The sequence below is a fragment of the Leucoraja erinacea genome, chromosome 2 (genome assembly GCF_028641065.1).
Source record: "Leucoraja erinacea ecotype New England chromosome 2, Leri_hhj_1, whole genome shotgun sequence".
NCBI classification, from domain to species: domain Eukaryota; kingdom Metazoa; phylum Chordata; class Chondrichthyes; order Rajiformes; family Rajidae; genus Leucoraja; species Leucoraja erinaceus.
Window position 1 is genome coordinate 132,683,927 of NC_073378.1, and position 15,513 is coordinate 132,699,439.

Consider the following 15,513-nt stretch of genomic DNA (forward strand, 5'->3'; position numbering starts at 1 on the left):
AGAGAGGAGGGGGAGGGATTGGGGGGGGAGAGAGGGGGGGAAAGAGAGGGGGAGGGATAGGGGGGGGGGGGGGAGAGAGAGGGGGGGGGAGAGAGAGGGGAGAGGGGAGAGACAGGGGGGGGGGGGAGAGAGAGGGGGGAGAGAGGGGGGAGAGAGAGGGGGGGGAGAGAGAGGGGGGGGGAGAGGGGGGGGGGGGGGGGGGAGGGGGAGAGAGGGGGGGGGAGAGAGAGGGGGGAAAGAGAGAGGGGGAGAGAGGGAGAGAGAGGGAGAGAGGGGGGAGAGAGAGGGGGGAGAGAGAGGGGGTGGAGAGAGAGAGGGAGGGGGGGGAGAGAGAGGGGGAGAGAGAGAGGGGGAGAGAGAGAGAGAGGGGGGTAGAGAGAGAGGACGAGATAGAGAGGGGGGAAGAGAGAGGGGGGAGAGAGAGAGGGGGGAGAGAGGGGGGAAGAGAGAGGGGGAAAGAGAGAGGGGGGGGGGGAGAGAGAGGGGGGGAGAGAGAAGAGGGGGAGAGAGGGGGGGGAGAAATGGGGGTGGGGGGGGGGAGAGGTGAAGACTGAAGGATAGTGGTACATCTATCTCCCTGCTAGCTGTGTTCCCGTCACAGGTTCGAGGCAGAATGAGCCACTGGGACAAACCTGAGACCACCGTGTGGTCAAGACTTAGCTGCCAGGAAAAAGCCCTAGACAGCCAGCGCCTCACCAGAGGCTAAGACTGTGTAGCTGGGGCAGGCCAGAGACGACAGTGACTCTTCTTGCCCTTGGACATGCTCATGTGCCCATACACCCACACGCAGAGGCATGGGCTGAGCCACCTGGATAAGCCAGAGATGAACTGCAGGTAAACAAGCAAGGATGAACTGCAGGAACAAGCCCCACATCACCAGCTCCACCGCACATGCGTCCCGTGCGTTCCTGGACTCTCTTGTCCCTGTAAATGAAAGACCTTACGCCAGTTCATCCAACTGCGAGTGTCGGTGTGTCACTGGTGTAGAGCTGGGCTTCATGGCCGACACCACAAGTGTGACTGCATTGTAATGTTATAGTGTTACAGTTACAAAGAAAGTGTAGATTTAAAAAAAAAATGCAAGCTTTGCAATGGGGTTGGTTGGAAGATTGGGACTACACTCTTAGCTACAGTAGTATGCCAACTGTAGGGGTGAAACTTCCTGCATCTGATAGTTTGTGTAGCTGATTTAGGTTGGCTGTAAAGTCCTTAAACATTAGCAAGTCCACCAAGTTGAACCAGTTGTCAAGGCTATCATCTGTTTCCTTAGACCAGCACTGTACCACTTTCTGGGTCGCATCGTCCCACTTCAGTTTCTGTTAGTAAGGAGGGCACAGAAACACAGCCAGGAGGTCATATTTGCCACAGAAACATTATCCCACCAGGTTCATGCTAACCATTCTGCACTCATTTGTTGATGCTGTACTATTCCCATATAATTCTACGCACATTCCCCAATCTGCCCCCACATACACCCACTCACAACACTCTATTTACAGTGACCAATTAACCTAGTGATCTGACAAAAATGCTGGAGAAACTCAGCGGATGAGGCAGCATCTATGGAGCGAAGGAAATAGGCAACGTCTCGGGTCGAAACATTCCATAGATGCTGCCTCACCCGCTGAGTTTCTCCAGCATTTTTGTCTACCTTCGATTTTCCAGCATCTGCAGTTCCTTCTTGAACCTATTGATCTGTTTGTCTTTGGGATATTGGAGGGAGTCGGAGCACCCAGGGGGGGACACCCACTAAGCCACAGGAAGAACATTCAAACTACACACAGACTACTCCGGAGACCAAGTTTGAACTTGGGTTGCTGAAGTTAGCACAACCAACTATGTCATTGAATTGCCCCAGGATACACTTCCCTCAACTCCCTCCATGAAAGTGTTTGGTTTGGGAACAGCTCTGCCCAAGAGTGCAAGAAATTGCAAAGCTTTTTGGCCCTGTCCCTTACGCAGACCAGCCTCCCCACCATTCACTCCATCTACACTATACGCTGCCTCAGAAAAGCGGCCAACATAATCAAAGCCTCGTCATTTCTTCTCCCTGCTCCCAGGGAGCAACAGGTACAAATGTTTAAAGTGCGCATCAGTAGATTTGGGAACCGCTTCTTCCCTTCTGTTGTCAGGCTTTTCAAAGGCCCTTCCATAAACTAGGGTACTGTCCAATTCACGGCGGGCGCGGTGGCGCAGCGGTAGACTTGCTGCCTTACATCAAAATGCAGCGCCAGAGACCCGGGTTCCATCCCGACAACGGGTTAAATTGTTTTAATTGTGTTAAATTTTTATTGTGTTTGTGTGTGTGTTCTTTATCATTGTACCGCTGCTGACAAATTCATTTCCCTTCCACTTTATGTGCAATGTGACGAATAAAACTGATTGTGTTGATTGTATTGTATTGATTGGGTGCTGTCTGTACGGAGTTTGCACGTTCCACCCGTGACCTGCGTGGGTTTTCTCCGAGATCTTCGGTTTCCTCCCACATGCCAAAGACGTACAGGTTTGTAGGACAATTGGCTTGATAAATGTAACGATTGTCCAACTTCCAATATAGTCCCTGGTGGACTCTTCGGAAGGTACAAGGTACGTTACCTCTACCCCATTGCGAAGACATTGGACTTTATCTCTGGAACTGGTGCACTCCAATGTGTGAACTATATTCTGCATTCTCTATTGTCCCCTTTGCCTTACCGATTGTACATGGATTTGACTTCATAGTATTTACTTCTAATCTGACCTTACTGGATAGAATGCAAAACAAAGCTCTTCACGGTAGTTTGGTAAATGTGACAATAATAGACCTAAAGCTGAAAAATTCCAACTCAGGAGAAATCCAACAATTGGTTTTGAAAATATCAATTAATCATGGCGGAAGCGTGGAGATATCTGGGAGGAATAAAGGCTATCAGTTTTGGAATCTAAGAAGGTGGTGTGGCGGCATTGGGCTGTGGTCCATGTACTATAGGGTGATTTCACGAAAGGTCACTGGAGCGTAGATCCGCACCCACGTGACTGAAAATTTAAAGTGGAGTACACTTGGTACTTCCGGTACATGTTAGTGAATGGGAAAACACGCACTTTCACACCCGTTAAAAACATCGAAAACGGCCAGTTTTTGAGCAGCAATTTACTGTGCCAGTCGGAGTGACCGTGAGGCACAGCTACCTAGATTTACAGTCCAAAAAAAAGATAGAAACTAAGGTAAATTCAAGAGGGAGCTGAAGGTGCAAAACCAGCGGAAGTGATCAGCGGACATTTGCCGTGGAGATTTAAAGATCCAAAATATCGGGAATTATCGCGTTTGCTCGCTGCATTTCATCAAAAGTAAGGCATTATTGACTTTTTTTATCTTTATTCATTTGTTATATGAAAAGTTTTAAAAGTGAAAAATCCGTCAGTAAAATTGCAAAATCGCCCATGGATATCAGGTGGGTTTTAACATGCAAAATGAAAACGCTTCTGAAGCTACATTTACCATTTAAATAATCGTAAACTGTCAATGAGTTTTGAAATAAATTTTACTCAGATGCAAGCTAAGGAATGGGATAATTGTCAGCTGTTAGTTGGACAAAATTAGGACATTTTATTATTTGCCAAAGTCAGGATTGTTGACATCATTCCATGCTGCAGGCTTGTCTGTTATTAGATGATAAATAAATAAATAAGTAGTTTGGGTGATTGTGCAGGCTTTAAACAAGAAACATTGAGAAATATATTTTGGAAAATAATAAAATGTCCCAGTGACGAGAGGTAGGGGTCAAGGTTTGGTCACGGGTGCCCCTGGGGTGTATTTAAGGTATTTGGTCGCGGGCGCACGGGATTGGTGAGTGAGGAGAACTAGCGCAGCAATTAGCGTAGCAATGAAGGACAGCATTGTCGGACAGACTTCGTGTCTGCCTCGTTCTTTAACGGACAACTCCGCGTCCGCTACAGTGCTACCGTTAGAGGAGAGGTGAAGGGTTGAAAGAATCAAAAGCAGATGGAGGTTTGCTGATGCTGCAAGGGTGGGACCTCAGACAGGACAGAGACAGGTGAGAGGTTAGAAATTCGTACGGAGGGTGGTGAGAGAACGTTTAGTGGACAGAATAGGCAGGCGAAAGGCAGAGAGCGAGGAGGGAAGGTTGGTTCAAACACGTATTTTAATGCAAGGGGCCTGACGGGTAAGGCAGATGAACTTAGGGCATGGATAGGTACGTGCGGCTGGGATGTTGCAGCCATTACTGACACTTGGTTAAGAGAGGGGCAGGACTGGCAGCTCAATGTTCTGGGATACAGATGCTTCAGTAGATACAAGGGTGAGGGTAAAAGGTGTTGCATTATTGGTTAAGGAGGATATCAAGGCAATGGTCTGAGGTGACATTATGGAAGGTTCGTCTAGTGAGGCTATATGGGTGCAGCTGAGGAACAAGAAAGGGAGGATCACCTTGTTGGGGATGTAATACAGACCCCCAAACATTCAGCGGGAATTAGAAGAACAAATATGCCAGGGGATTGCAGACAGCTGCAGGTCAAATAAGGTTTGTTGTAGTAGGGGATTTTAACTTTCCCAATATTGACTGGGCAAATCATAGTGTGAAGGATTTAGATGAGATGCAAAGTGTTCAGGAGAGTTTTCTCCAGCAGTTGGTAGAGGCCCCCACACATGCAACACATGATCTGGTATTGGGAAGGGCCCTTTGGTACCAAGTGACTACTGTTTGATTAGGTTCAAGCAGGGGCGGATTAACCATTAAGCAGACTAAGCACGTGCTTAGGGCACCAGGGCCAAAGGGGGCACCACAAAGTTGGGAAAAGGGTGAAAAGAAAAAAAAACGAATGAAGATTTGTAAAAAATTCCGTATCTCCACTTTTTATGTAATTGTTGAAAAGTTAGAAACGGAAATGAGGAGGAGATGAAAGGTGTCACTGAAATAGCAGATAGATTCTCTTGTCTGACAGATGTTCCTAATGCCACCCAACAAGGTGCTAATTCCCAATTATCAGAAAGTGAAAGGTACTCAAAGACTTGTCAGACACTCATTGATGCTTATCCAGATGACATGAACACTTTGTCTACAGAGCTTCAGCTGTTCCATTCATATGTTCTTCATAAGTTTAAAATAACCAAGAAAACATCTTTCACTCACATGGAACTTTACAACACAATTACAGAAGACAAACTAGAGAGTGCCTTTCCAAATGTTGAAATTGCCTTAAGAATATTTTTAACATTAATGGTCACCAACTGCACAACAGAGAGGTCTTTCTCACAACTGAAACGTATAAAAAACCCAAATAGATCAGTTATGCTTCAAGAAAGACTCGACTCACTGTGTATATTAATAATTCAAGCAGACATTCTGAGAAGTATTAATTTCGAGGATGTTATCAGTGATTTTGCGAAAATGAAATGTAGAAAAATGCCTTTCAGGTCATGAATATTGGAACTTTGATACATTTAACTTGTGAAATATTAAAATAGATGTTGTATTGCATTTTTGTAGAACTTTATGTAGCCCAAGCTTGGCTTAGTTTGTACAGTATATTGTGTTATCATATGAATACATTTTTGTACCGCTGCAACCTGCATTGTATATCTGGTCAGACATGTCAACAACTAAAATGGACTGGATCAGTGTGGAAAGGAGGGGGGCACCAAGATTGGTCAGTGCTTAGGGCACCAGTGAGCCTTAATCCGCCCCTGGGTTTAAGGTAGTTATGGATTGGGACAGAGAGCCCACTGGTTAAAATGCTCAACTAGGGTAAGACCAACTTTCAGGGTGAGAGAAGGTCTCGCTCAAGTTGACTGGAGCAGGTTATTTGAGGGGAAAGGTCATCAGCTAAGTGGGATGTTTTTAAAGGTAAGCTGACAAGAGCTCAGGATATGTTCGTCCCTGTTAGAGTGAAGGGCAAGGCAGGCAAACGTGAGGAAGCTTAGCTGATGAGGGAAATGGAAGCATCGGTCAAGCATAAGAAGGATGCATGGGGTAGTTATAGGCAGGGCCGGATTTAGATGAAGAGAGGCCCTAGGCTATTCCACTTGTGAGGCCCCTCACAATCCCCCACCCCCACGACGAGAGGAAGATGGAAAAGTCCACCAGATTGACACCGATGTGCATGGCCAATGGGATAAGGGCTGGAAAGCTGCGCTTATTATTTATTTATTTATTGCCAGTCCTAGTGTCGAGTTATCAGCTTAAAACACTATTGTTCTGAAATGGAGGCCAAGGAAAATTACTGAAGTGTTGTTTAGAGACTACAGTGACAGCATATGTAAGAAAGGCCTATGACAGTGGCAAAAAATATTATACACCAGGCCCGTACGAAGCTTTTCAAAAAGGGGGGTGGCATGGCAGGATTACAAAAAATGTATGTGAAATAAGTGCACGCAGCACATATCACAAGCGCGAAGCTCAAAGTCCCTTGCGGCTTGGTCCAGGGCTTGCTTAAGGGCCCTGGAAACTCTGGGGTTTTAGATGCTCTCTGGTGCATTCTGGGCCTCATTGTGGAGCATTTTTGCACCAAATATATGACCAATATTTCAGAAATAATTTTGGTTGAGTCAAGAGTAATGAGTGGTTGGAATGGGATGATTGGGGTCACTGTTGTATACATTTTTTTAAATCAAGAATTGAAGTTGCCCTTGTTTTAATAATCAAGTTGTACTGTAAAATGTTATGCAAACACTGCAAATAAAATACTGTAAGTTTTAGCAGTAAATAAAACCTTTTTTTAGAAAATGGTTTGTGTTTTGATTTTATTTCTTGTTACTGTTCGACTGTGTTAGTGTGTGCACATTAAAAATATGATGCAAAATGAATGTCGCAAACTATGGAATTCATATTTTTCAGGATTGTTATCAAGGAAAAGAAAGCAGTTCCAATTTTTTGATATTATTCATATGAAGGAGAAAATATAATTGCTCTAAAACCTACCTTAAATTTGCAATCTCACTAAAGATAATCCCCCTTCCCCTCTCCTCCTCCTCCCCCCCTCTCCCTCCACCTCTCTCTCCCTCCCCTCTCTCTCTCCCCCCTCCACCCTTCCCCCCTCCCCCTCCCCACACCTCTCCCCTTCCCTTCTCTCTCTCTCTCCCCCTCCCCTCCCTCTCTCTCCTGTCTCTGTCTCTCTCCCCCCCTCTTCCCCTCTCACATCTCTCCCCTCTCTCTCCTCCCTCCCCCTCTCTCGCTCCCACCCAGTGAAGCTCCGATTCCACGCCGCAGATACCGCAGCCCCCCCGGCCCAGAGAAACGGGCATTCCTGCAACGCAATATTCCACTACTTACCTGGACACCTAGGATCTTTGGTAGACACGAGGCATCGAGGTGATTGTGTGGAGTGCAAATGGAGACCTGAACCCGCCCGGGCCCACTGCGTGGAGAGACAGCGTTATTTTGCGTTGCTACTGCGTCACCGCCTTCCCCCAACTGGGATTTTTAAAGCTTTAATCGTGAATAAAGTGTCAAATATAGGATGAAATCTTCAGTGACGTCATCCGTTGAAGGTGGTGGTTTTAATTTCAAAGTCTTTTGACTTTTTAAGACTTTTAATCAGTAATGAGTCAAGAATGTCGAGAAATAAAGCATAAAGTGTTCAGTTATGGTGATCCCAGCCTCAAGGGGAAATATGTCAATAGGGATATGCTAAAACTTTATCGTTACCACGTAGTGTTTTTGTGAAGATGTAACGACAACCACATATACATCGTCTTAATGGTTTTAGTAGTTTGTAATAACTTTTTGTTGACTTCCCATGTACAGCACTTTGTGGTAACTGATGTTGTCTAAAAACGCTTTATAAATAAAGTTATTATTATTATTATTATTATTATTATTATTATTATTATACACACACACATATACACATATACACATGTACAAGATCAGACTTTTAATAAGTACATGATAAGGGGGAAAGGATAACTAGAGAGAGAGTGGGACCCCTCAGGAATCAAAGTGGTCACCTCTATGTGGAGCCACAGGAGATGGGCAAGGTCTTCAATGAATATTTCTCCTCTGCATTTACCAAGGAGAAAGACAGTCGGACTGAACAACTTGACTGTCAATGGAAGTGTGTTGAGAGCAGTCGGTGTTACGGTCGAAGAGGTACTGAAGGTACTGTCGTATATGAAGGTAGACAAATCTCCAGGGCTTGATCCGATATATCTGAGGACATTGTGGGAAACTAGAGAGGAAATTGCGGGAGCCCTGGTTGAAATTTACGAGCCGCCTTTGAATTCAGGAGAGGTGCCGGAAGACTGGAGGGTGGCAAATGTTGTGCCTCTATTCAGGAAGGGCTGCAGGGAAAATGCTGGGAACTATATGCTGGTGAGCTTAACATCTGTAGTATGGAAGTTACTAGAGGGTAGCCTGAAGGATAGGATATACAAGCATTTAGATGGGCAAGGGCTGATTAGGGGTGGTCAGCATGGTTTTGTCCGTGGGAGGTCGTGTCTCACAAATCTGATGACGTGACCAAAAAGGTCGATGAGGGCAGAGCTGTAGATGTTGTGTACATGGATTTCAGTAAGGCATTCGTCAAAGTTCCACATGGTAGGCTGCTCTGGAAGGCGAGATCGCATGGGATCGCATAGGAGAGATGGCTGAATGGATAGAAAATTGAAGGAAGCAGAAGTTGATGGTGGAAGGTTGCTTCTCGGACTGGAGGCCTGTGACTAGTGGTGTGCCTCAGGGTTCGGTGCTGGGCCCGTAACTGTTTGTCATCTACATCAATGATTTGGATGAGAACATACAGGGCAAGATTGGCAAGTTTGCTGATGATACAAAAGTAGGTGGTTTTGCAGATAGTGAAGATGGTTGTGAAAGATTGCAGCAGGATCTGGATCGATTGGCCAGGTGGGCTGAGGAATGGTTGATGGAATTTTGGAAAGTCTAATATGGGCAGGACCTACACAGTGAATGGTTGGCCTCTGGGGAGTGTTGTAGAGCAGAGGGATCTTGGAGTACAGGTGCATGGTTCCTTGAAGGTTGAGTCACAGGTAGATAGGGTGGTCAAAAATGTTTTTGGCACTTTGGCCGTCAGTCAGAGTATAGTGTAGCGAAGTTAGGAGGTCATGTTGCAGTTGCATAAGACAATGGGGAGGCCACATTTACAGTATTGTGTTCAGTTCTGGGCGCCATGTTATAGGAAAGATGGCGAGCTGGAAAGTGTACAGAGATGATTTTCAAGGATGTTGCCAGGACTTGAGGGTCTGAGCTATAGGTTGAGGTTGAGTAGAATAGAATGCCTTTTATTGTCATTCAAACAGCTTGGTTTGAACAAAATTGCTTTTTCTACAGTCTTAACATTACAAAAAACCCAAGACACACACTTAACACAAATTACACAAACATTCATCACAGTGAACCTCCAACACCTCCTCACTGGCAAAAGTCTTTAACTCTTCCCTTTGTTCTTCTCCCGCGGTCCAGCAGTCCAACTGCAGCGTTGAGGCGAACTGGGGCTCCCGATGTTAAAGCCCCCGGCGGGCGATGGTAAGTCCCGCGGCTGTTTAAGCCGCGCCGGGGCGATGTTAGGCCCCAGCTCCGAGTCATTTAAACCCCGAGATTCGGGCGGGAGAAGTTGCAGTTGCGGGAGCTCCGAAAAGCGGTCTCCCACCAGGGACCTGCGAGCTCCCGATGTTACCGTCCACCGGCCCTGCGGCAGGAGCCTCCGAAGCTCTGAAGTCGGGCCGCAGCCGCGCGCCACCACAGCTCCTCCTGCTCCGGTCAGCCAGCTCGGCGATGTCAGGTCCGCAGGCTCCATGACTGGTGCTCTCAGGTTAGTTCCGGTTGGAGGCCATCGCCGCCGCCTCCACGATGTTAGGCCCAACGACACCGGAGACCTGACAGGAAAAAAGTCGGGTCCCCGAACGGGGGAAGAGATTAATGGTTTCCCCCACCCACCCCCCACCCCAAACATATACACAGTTAAAAAATAATAAAAACTAGAATCAAAACATGCATTTAACGAGACAAAAATTAAACAAAGACAAATGGACTGCAGTCGAGCTGCTGCCGTTAGGCGCCGCCACACCAGGCTGGGACTCTATTCCCTGGAGTGCAGGAGGACGAGGGTTGACCTTGTAGAGGAGTATAAAATCATATGTGGATTTGGTCGGGTAGATGCACAGATTCTTATGCCCAAAGTAGGTGAATTAAGGACCAGACGACCTGGGTTTAGGATGAAGGGAAAAATAATTAATTGTAATCTGAGGGGTAACTCAGATGTATGTAGGTATGTTGCAAAGCCTACCTGAAGCGTGGTCGAAAATCTGGTGCTGCGGGTGTGTGCGATTTTGGCGCCGTTTAGAGGGGGACGGGTTTAAAACGTGATTTTTACTAGGCTGTTCCAACCGAAGATGTTCAGCCTAGTAAATCATTAACGAAAAATCGCTGAAAGACCCCGTCGCAAAAAGTATTATTAGTTTTTATGGCCTTGTATAATAGTTATAATAGTTTAAAAATCACTCTCTAAACCCGCGACCTCACGCAACTACAGGGCCGCATGGAGCTGTATACAGAAGGTATGTAGCTTATTTTTACATTAAAAAGGGCTTCTTAAGAACCCTTTATACAAAGTTTACTATTGCGAGTAGCTAATTTTGGGCTCTTTATATCCTGCAGTATTTTTCTGGGCATTTGAGGCACAAATCCACCGCAATGTGAACGTTCTAAACCAGGATCCCGCTAGAAAGCTGATTTAAATGGACTTTAATTTACAGCAATTGAACACTAAATTCCTTCCATTTGGCCTATAAATTAATGTAAATGGGATTTCAAAATCATGTTTTATTGTGAATTATTTATGAATATTATTTGGACACCTGGGCTATTTAAAAATGTTAATCATTTATTAAGAAATGGATAGATGTTTAGATCTAGTAATTGAAGTTTGAAATTAGCTACAATTGGGTAACTAACTAATTATATGTTTTAATTTCAGGTCCTCCAAGTAAGATTATTTTATATTTATTTCAGAATGGTTCAATCCTGGATAACTGAAAATTTAATTCAGTTCTCTTAATTTTTAAGAAGGTTATGGGCTTTTGACAGCACACGATCACAGCTTTTTTGTCTTGTCCATAGAAAATCAATAGGGAACAAGATGCTAATTTCCGAGTATGAAAATGGCCATGACTTTTTAAATACTTGAGATATGAAAGTGAATTAGGTGTCAAATTAAACTTCTTTTTATGCTTTATCTGATGGGATAAATTACAGACTTGATTTTTTAAATCTCAAAATTTTGTAACATTGCTAATGTATGGGTGTATGGGACAAGCTGCCAGAGGAGATAGTTGAGGCAGGGACTATCCCAACATTTAAGAAACTGTCAGGTACATGGATAGGACAGGTTTGGAGGGATATGGACCAAGCGCAGGCTGGTGGGACATTGTTGCTGGGACATGTTGGCCGGTGTGGGCAAGTTGGGCCGAATGGCCTGTTTCCACACTGTATCACTCTATTACCAAGGTATGGGGAGGGGAGGAGCAAATGGGTTAGATGAGTGAGTGTATGGAACCAGGAGGAGGTGGGGGGATCACGCCAGAGGTGAGGGTTACTTTCATTGTTCTTACCATTGAGTTGTAGACTATCTAGGCAGAAGATGGAGTGATGTTTCTCTAGTTTTGTTTTGGGCCTCACCCTGACAGCGGACAAGGCCAAGGGACAGGTCGGTGTGGGAACAAGAAGGGGAACTGAAATGGAGTTTGGGCATTGCAGACGGAGTCCACGTGCTGTGCAAATTAGGTCCTTTGTCTGCATTTGGTCTCACCGATGCAGACACCACATCAAGAACCCTGAATAATGCAGTACAAGAGGTTTGAGGAGAGGAAACTTTGTGCCAGTGGGGAGGGCTGTTAGCGTCTCTGAGGAAGGAGGTGTATGGACACATGTTGCATCTCCTGAGGTTGCAGGGGAGCGTGGGGTGGGTGTGTGTGGATGGCGAGTTACAGAGTGAGTGGTTCCCTGTGGAAGGTGGACAGATGGGGGCAGATGTGGCTGGTGACGAGTTCTCATTGCAGATATGCTCGATGCAGACACGGGTGGGGTGAGAGGTGGGAACTCTGTCTTTGTTCTGTTTGGAGGAGGGCGGGTGAGAGCAGAAGACCCAAGCAACAGCAGAAATGGCTCTATTAACCACAGCTACCATCGTGCAGGAGATACAGAAGTCTGAAGTCCCACACCACCAGGTTCAGGAACAGCTATTTTCCTGCATCCATCAGCTTCTTGGACCAAACTGCACAACCCTAATCCTACCTTGACAATGGAACACTAAGCAATGGGCCTCTTGCATTTCCATGGACTTGTTTTCTAATTGTGGTTTGCACTAATGACTTCGTTTTTTTTGCACTTTTTTTTTCTTTTCACTGTCTTGTATAAATGATATGTAATTGATGTATAATTTGTGTGTTGCCTGATTCTAAGCACCTGTGATGCTGCTGCCAGCAAGATTTTCATTGTATTTGTATTTGTTCCGCACCACGACTGTACATGCGACATAGAAACATAGAAACATAGAAATTAGGTGCAGGAGTAGGCCATTCGGCCCTTCGAGCCTGCACCGCCATTCAATATGATCAACTCAGTATCCTGTACCTGCCTTCTCTCCATACCCCCTGATCCCTTTAGCCACAAGGGCCACATCTAACTCTCTCTTAAATATAGCCAATGAACTGGCCTCAACTACCTTCTGTGGCAGAGAATTCCACAGATTCACCACTCTCTGTGTGAAAAATGTTTTTCTCACCTCGGTCCTAAAAGATTTCCCCCTTATCCTTAAACTGTGACCCCTTGTCCTGGACTTCCCCAACATCGGGAACAATCTTCCTGCATCTAGCTTGTCCAACCCCTTAAGAATTTTGTAAGTTTCTATAAGATCCCCTCTCAATCTCCTAAATTCTAGACAGTATAAACCGAGTCTATCCAGTCTTTCTTCATAAGACAGTCCTGACATCGCAGGAATCAGTCTGGTGAACCTTCTCTGTACTCCCTCTGTGGCAATAATGTCCTTCCTCAGATTAGGAGACCAAAACTGTACGCAATACTCCAGGTGTGGTCTCACCAAGACCCTGTACAACTGCAGTAGAACCTCCCTGCTCCTATACTCAAATCCTTTCGCTATGAAAGCTAACATACCATTCGCTTTCTTCACTGCCTGCTGCACCTGCATGCCTACTTTCAATGACTGGTGTACCATGACACCCAGGTCTCGCTGCATTTCCCCTTTTCCTAGTCGGCCACCATTTAGATAATAGTCTGCTTTCCTGTTTTTGCCACCAAAATGGATAACCTCACATTTATTGGACATGTTCCATTCTGTTTGTAGTTTGTTTGGTTGGTTGTTTGTTTGTTTGTCTTTTTGCACAAAGTCCGCGAGCATTTGCCACTTTTCATTTCACTGCACATCTCGTATGTGTATGTGACGAATAAACTTGACTTGACTTGACAATGGACTCATCTAGAGGTGAAGCTGCGTTTCCTGAACAAGGGGGAGATTACAGATACTAATCTGATGGTAAAACACAAGTGCTGGAGTAACCCTCTGGGTTCGGCAGCATCTGTGGAGGGAATGGACAAGTGAAGTTCCAGGTCGAGTCCCTTCTTCAGACTCCCATAAGAAGGTACAATGTAAAACTCTAGCGTAAAATGTAAGGTTCTAGATTCAAGGAACTGAACTTTTGTGCCGGGACTTTTTTCCATTGGCTCCAGCACTGTGTGTTCTTCTCAGGACACCAGCATCTCAGTCTGTAGAAGGGTTTCGGCCCGAAACGTTGCCTATTTCCTTCGCTCCATAGATGCGGCTGTACCCGCTGAGTTTCTCCAACATTTTTGTGTACCTTCTGTAGTTCCTTGTACCACAGTAATCTGATGGTCAAAATTGACTGAATGTAGAGCAGCAGCGCCATCTCCTTGTCCAGAAACATTGAGATGAGAAGAACTTTTTTCACACAGAGAGTGGTGAATCTGTTAAACTCTCTGCCACAGAGGGTAGTTGAGGCCAGTTCATTGGCTATATTTAAGAGGGAGTTAGATGTGGCCCTTGTGGCTAAAGGGATCAGGGGGTATGGCGAGAAGGCAGGTACAGGATACTGAGTTGGATGATCAACCATGATCATATTGAATGGCGGTGCAGGCTCGAAGGGCCGAATGGCCTACTCCTGCACCTAATTTCTATGTTTCTATGTTTCTATATGACAATAGTGCTCAAGATTCCAGCATTTCTTGTTGAGTTTTAGTTTAGTTTGGAGCAGGGGTGGGGAACCTTTTCATGTTGGAATGCCGCATTAAGTTAGCTGTAATCTAACAAGGCCGCATCCTAGAAACTTCAATTAGATATACTTCAAAATGTACATAATTTTGTAAAAATCTAACTACTATGTATTAACTTCAAGAAAATGAAAGGAAATTGTTAATTCTAAAGTTAATTAAACTTTCAATGACTTTGGTGTGACAGCTTTTTGTGGGAAAGCATTTGAATATTTGGTTGCAACATGGAGGTACGCAGTTTCAGTTGATCTTCTAGATGGGTATCCGCAGGGTTCAGTAAATTTCAGTAAATAAATCGACAAATAGAGTTCAATTGGGATATATTACATAGAAACATAGAAAATAGGTGCAGGAGGAGGCCATTCGGCCCTTCGAGCCGGCACTGCCATTCATTGTGATCATGGCTGATCATCCCCAATCAATAACCCTTGCCTGCCTTCTCCCCATATCCCTTGACTCCACTCGCACCTAAAGCTCTATCTAACTTTCCCTTAAATCCATCCAGTGACTTGGCCTCCACTGCCCTCTGTGGCAGGGAATTCCATAAATTCACAGCTCTCTGGGTGAAAACGTTTTGTTCTCACCTCAGTCTTAAATGACCTCCCCTTTATTCTAAGACTGTGGCACGTGGTTCTGGACTCGCCCAACATTGGGAACATTTTTCCTGCATCTAGCTTGTCCAGTCCGTTTATAATTTTATATGTTTCTATAAGATTCCGACCTCTCATCCTTCTAAACAGGTAGTGCAAAGAGAAAAACACCAGGGTACAGAATACTGTGTTGCAGAAAATGCAGGTAAATGTGCAAGGTACGCAATGTGGTAGGTTGGAAGATTGGGACTATACCCTAGCTTATGGGAAGACCGTTCAGTAGTGTGGGGAAGCAGCTATTACTAAACCTGGTGGCACGGGTTTCCAAGCTTTTGGATCTTCTGCCAGACGGGAGGAGAACGGAGAAGAGGGAATGACTGGGTGAACAAAGTCGTTGATTATGGGTTACATGCACAATTTTCTACAATTTCAGGCAGACCAGTTGCGATCTTGGGCAGAGCTGCTGCCAAACCAAGGTGTGATGCTCAATTTCGTGGGGGAAGCCCTAAAAATACTTCACCATCTTGTAGACATAACCAGGAGTTGGTGGAATAGAAGAAAGGACACCATGCAGAGATTACTGAACCACATTCGGATGCTGAGCATTTCCTTAGCACTAAATCTGAGCAAGATATTTCTTGAACTGACATAAACCACACAATACAATTCCA